This window comes from Patella vulgata, chromosome 3 (assembly GCF_932274485.2).
Source record: "Patella vulgata chromosome 3, xgPatVulg1.2, whole genome shotgun sequence".
Lineage (NCBI taxonomy): Eukaryota > Metazoa > Mollusca > Gastropoda > Patellidae > Patella > Patella vulgata.
Window position 1 is genome coordinate 40392571 of NC_065881.2, and position 6000 is coordinate 40398570.

Consider the following 6000-nt stretch of genomic DNA (forward strand, 5'->3'; position numbering starts at 1 on the left):
CCAGCAAGAGTGTTATTGCCCCTTTAATGTGGTTGAGTTGGGGAGAGCCAAACCTACTCTGAATGTTAGAAACCTGTCAAGTTACGAAATCACTACACAACCATAGAAATTCTATGGTTACAACTTACAACCATAGGTTTTTAACACAACTCTATATCATAGTCTATGGTTACAACTTTGGTCAATTACCCCTAAGTACCACTAGGATTTCCAGTCAATAAACTCAGTCAATAGTTGGAAAAAATACCTAATTATCAGACTACTTTTGTCCCAAAAATCGAACATAAAACTATTCGGCTCTTTTACAGCTATGACTACTCGATATCATCTTAGTTCATTGCCAATGCTGCTTATTATTGAGCGACTGCTTTTATCGACTTAGCTATTCAACTGGGTGCAGTGTCAAGAAAACTTCTCATCAAATAACTCTAATAATTCAGTCAATGGTTGTGCCTATTTAAACTGCCAAAAGCACATTTACAACTTAATTGATCTGGGATGAAGACCATGTGTGTGGATTTATCTAAAGACAACTGTGCTACATTTTACTTTCTTACTGTTTAATCCCATCAGAGTATTGTTTTCATTTTTTCACCATCAGGTTTTATCGACTGAGATATTCGACTGGTTTTATCGACTGAGATATTCGACTTGTTTTATCGACCGAGATATTCGACTTGTTTTATTGACTGAATTATTTGACTGGGATATTTGACTGGTTTTATTGACTGAGATATTTGACAGGTTTTATCGTCAGGACGAGGCCACAAGAAAATATTGAGCGACTAGTTTTATTGACTGGGATATTTGACTTTTTTCAGGCAAAAGTAGTCTTATGATCTAGCTATTTAGGTGTACTTAACTGGAGAGTAATGTTTTTGGCCCCGTCTTCTAAATGAATAGAATCCTACATATGCTGGGGGTACTGGACGAGACAGGTTTTTTTTTGTGACCTCTTCGAGTCGAATATTTCAGTGTATATTTCAGTGGCTTAGCGAGTAAGATGCTGGCTCGCTAGTCTGAATGTTGCCAGTTTGTTCTCAGTATTGGCCAAAAAAGTTTGTCAGGATTTTTTGGGTGGTTTCCCCTTGTCAGTGGCACAGAACGGAGGGCCTGACAACAAAGACAGCTGTCTAGTCGTTTGGATGGAATGAAAAACCAAGGTCCCATGTACACATTGGCATTCACGTAAAAGATCCCCTGGCAGTTGGAATTCGATATATAAGAGTAGAACACTGTATGGCGTATGTCCACTTCATTAGCCCAGTCGGTGCACAACAGTAGGACGTTAAATTTCATTTCATTAAGTAGCAGGGTTTTACGGTGGCTAAGTGGTTAAGACACTGGGTCGCTAACCTAGAGGTCGGGTGTTCGATCCCTGCATTGGCCGAAAAAGTTCATCCAGATTTTCCAGTGTGATTCCCCTTTGTCAGTGATGCAGGACGGCAGGCCTGACAAGGTTAGCTGTGTAGTCGTTCAGATGGGACGGAAAACCGAGGTCCCGTGTACACATTGAAGTGCACGTAAGAGATCCCTTGACAGTTGGAATTCGATATAAGAGTGTGCCGCTGTCCGGCCAAAATTCCCCTCAGGGAATGTAGCTCGTCGAGTGTGTTCTCTAAGTATTGGAAATGAATACAGATTCTTGGAATACATCTTCAACTCTTTATTTCAGGAGCAAATAAATAACAGCAACAATCAAACAACTTATAACTTCTTATAAATCGGTCCTCAAACTAGTATATAGGTTCCCTAAGCTGGTCTCTGGAGCAGAACCGTAAGACTTTAAACTCCATTTCATTTCATTTCATTAAGTAGCCCTTTCATGCTCATATTTACACGGTTCGAATTTCAGGGAATGTATCTCATGGAGTGTGTTCTTTAAGTATCGGAAATGAATACAGATTCTTGGAGTAGATCTTCAACACTTTATTTCAGGAGCAAATAAATAACAGCAACAAGTAAACAACTTATTATAACTTGCTATAAATTGGTCCTCCAACTAGTATACAGGTTCACTATCATGGTCTCTCCAACTATAATTCATCCTTTGTCTTTTTATATAAATTCGAGATATATCACCGTAAACATACGAAAACTATGGGGGAATCGGGTAAGGGTAGGCTCATCACGCTCCAAGATCTTTATTTTATCAAATCGACAGATGCATAAGGTATAAACATGCCAAATTTCATTAACTTTCTATGTTGGCGTATCGAGTTATACCACCGCAAAGTTCCTAGCACCTGGATTTGAGGCGGCGTTGAAGGGTTCAATAAACAAGGGGTACGCCCAAGCTGCATCAAAAAGCATCCAAACCAGCTTTGGTGGCAAAATGTTTTTTGTTTCACGAAATCAAGGGATGAATAAACTACTAGAATACAAAATTTCAGAAGCCTCCTATGCTGGCTTTTCGAGATAAATCACTGTAAACATACTAAAACTATGGGGGAATCGCGCACACAATAACTTCTAACCTTGCTTTGGTGGCTCCGAAATCTTTATTCCACCAAATCGACAGATGCACAAGGCTTGAACATGCCAAATTTCATTAACTTTCTATGTTGGCGTATCGAGTTATACCACCGCAAAGTTCCCAGCGGGTATCGGCACTATGGGCTACTTTTACATCGAATCCCAACTGCCAAGGGATGTTTTACATGCACACCAATATATACAGGGGGCCTCGGTTTTTCGTCCCATCCGAACGACTAGACAGCTGTCCTTGTCAGGCCCTCCGTCCTGCACCACTGACAAGGGGGAACCACGCCGGAAAATCGCGATGAACTTTCCTGGCCAATGCAGGGATTGAACATGCGACCTCCAGGCTAGCGAGCCAGTGTCTTACCCACCGTGGCTCCCAATTTGTATAAAGAATTTGACCTACTACTCACCATATATCAACCACTTCTGGAGTTGTGCCTCAGGATTGAAGCAAACGGTCCATTAGACACTTTCTCATGAAATCAAAGAAATGGATGTGACTTTTTTTTCTGCCTCGCCTGCCTTTTCCCACCCAATGCTAGACTAGCCTCTCGACAAAGAAAGGCCGGTGAGGCAAGTTTCCTAGGAAACATTTGTCTGTGACATTACCCTAGGTGGAGGAGGACATTCAGTCCAACAAGAAGAAATGACCAAATTGCGTATGTATCATGACAGATAATTAATTGTCTGGTCGCTATATGGAAAATACCCCTTCAACCCTCCAAAATTTGCTACAAAAGGTTTCTCAACTGAAAGGTAGGGTTTAGTGTACTTTATAACATACTAAAAGTTTACCAAAGTAGGACCTCCGGAATAGTGGTTTTTTTTATACGCCCACATTTTCAAGTGGACGTATATTGCCGTCGCCCCTGTCTTTCCAGACGTCCGTCCACAATTGTTTGTGGACACTCTACAGGTCACAATTCTTATCCGATTTTGACGAAACTTGAAATATAGGTTTATCTCCAAAATATCTCGGTTCCTTTCGATAATTGCGCATATCAGATAGTAACTTCCTGAATTATGGCCCTTGACCGTACGAAAAAATCGTGTTTTTAGCTTGTTGTCCCTCTAGAGGTCACAATTATTATCTAATTTAAAAACATGTGTGAATATATCACCATTACACCGTAATGATGGTTGAGTTCGAATTTCGTGAAAATCGGACCAAAACTGTCGGACAAAATGGCCACCCATCGTACACTAATATGGTATTATCAAGGTTGTGGACTCTCTATAGGTCACAATTTTCACCCGATTTTAATGAAACTTGAAATACATGTTTATAACCCAAAGATCTTGGTTCCTTTCGATATTTGCGCATATTGGATCGTAACTTCCTGAATTATGGCCCCTGATTGTACGAAAATCGCGTTTCTAGCTTGTGGTCTGTCAAGAGGTCACAATTATTATCTGATTAAAAAAGAAACGTTCGAATAGGTCACCGTTACACCGTATTGTTGGTTGAGTATGAATTTCATGAAAATCGGACCAAAACTGTCATAAAAAATGGACCCTCTAGAGGTCACAATTTTGATGAAACTTGAAATGCATGTTTATAACCCAAAGATCTTGGTTGCTTTCGAAATCGGATCGTAACTTCCTGAATTATGGCCCTTGATGTTAAGAAAAATCGCTTTTTGTTTAGCTTGTTCTCTATCCATCTCTTGAAAAATGTGAGCGTATCCTGCCTGGCAGTCGCTGGTTTCAAGATGGTGTCAAAGATGGCCACCGAAACGTCTTAATGATCATAACTATGTAACTATCAACTCAAATTTGATGATCTTGGTGTCTTTCCCTAGGTATTTGTTGGCCTATTATGTCAAAAATGGCCGCCAACACCTCCAAGTCCATAACTATTGACTCAAATTTGATGATCTTGATGTCTATCCCCAGGTTTTTGGATGGCAAATGAAATGAACCCAACTGAAAAGGGATGGAAGCAGGAAAATGATCAGTTAATTCCAATTATGACCCAAAACAATGCTACACCTGGCGAACTCTTGAAAATTATCCATTGCAACTGTTCGCCAGGATGCAAATCCTCTCGATGCAGCTGCACATGCTATGGACTCCCCTACACTGCTGTATGTGGCCCTAGACAAACTGAAAATTGTGACAATTCAAACAATACTCAAGAGGTCGATATTGAGGAGGAGGTTGACACGCAAAACTGAGCGCTCTGAAACTTATTCTATGAACAGGGGTGTTTGTGCATTAGGTGATAGTGGACAGCTGAAGTTCATGAATTCAATTTCGTAATGATTGAACAGCTAAGTGACATTCAAAGTTGTCTTAATGTGTTCCTTACCCCCAAAAACCTGGGGATAGACATCAAGATCATCAAATTTGAGTTGATAGTTCCATAGTTATGATCATTAAGACGTTTCCGTGGCCATCTTTGACGCAATCTTGAAAAAAAAATCTTTTCCGGGGGTCCTACTTTGATAAACTTTTAGTATGTTATAAAGTACACTAAACCCTGCCAGAATGAGTTGAGAAACCTTTTGTAGCAATTTTTTGCGTGTTAAACTGTATTTTGACCTGACTAAAAAGCAAAAGCTGCTTTACTCAACATGCTTATAGATATGACCATCCATCTAGTAGTAGGCCTACTGCCTGTCAGTTTGGATACTTTGCAAATCAAAGACAAATTATCACACAGCTTCTTATGGGTGCTAAAACTTGTTAGATTTTTAGGGCCTGGGTGAGAAATAATAAAAAGATTTGCCAAAGATCAACTACATGCAGGCCATCTGACTGTGTTATCTGTGTAAGCAAGGTCATCATACAACCATAATTTACACCTAAGTCACTCTGCATCTGCAAACAACAAATTTTGTTTTCTTCTCATACCCGTACATGATTTTGTTTGAAACATGATTTTACAAGCTATTGCTTACTTTCAACATATCAAGTGCAAACCAAAACAAATGACTGCTGTTCCTGAAATATTCTATCTTATCTCAATTATATTAGTTGCTTTGTTTCAATATCAGTCACGATGAAGGACCTAGCTCCAATATTTGAAGGCAAAAAGTATTAAAAATGAAAGATATTTATTTCTAAGTAATGAAAATGTCAAAGTACTTTTAACAGCTTTATGTAAATCTATATGTAATTCAATTGACAGTCGAAAGTATTAAACCCTTTTATTTGTTCCCAAGAAGTCTGTTATTTCAGATTAGTCATTAGAACAGGCCAGGTCTGTTACACAGATTAAGGTTGAAACATGATTTTTCAATTCTTTCTTTTTATTTTGTAAATGACCTGGCATGACGTCCTGGATCTCTTCTTCCACGGAAACTACTATTACCAAATCTGTAAATAGAAATAAGAAGCATATGTAGTGCAATTTTTTCAAGATTAGAGGATGTAACTTACAGAAAACACTCTAATTATAATCTGCTTATTTTCCAAAGGTTAAAATAAACTTAAGTTTTGTGATATATTACTAATATGTTGAACTATGTGAGACTTAATATTTAATTTAATGAAATGGAATGGGGTTTAATA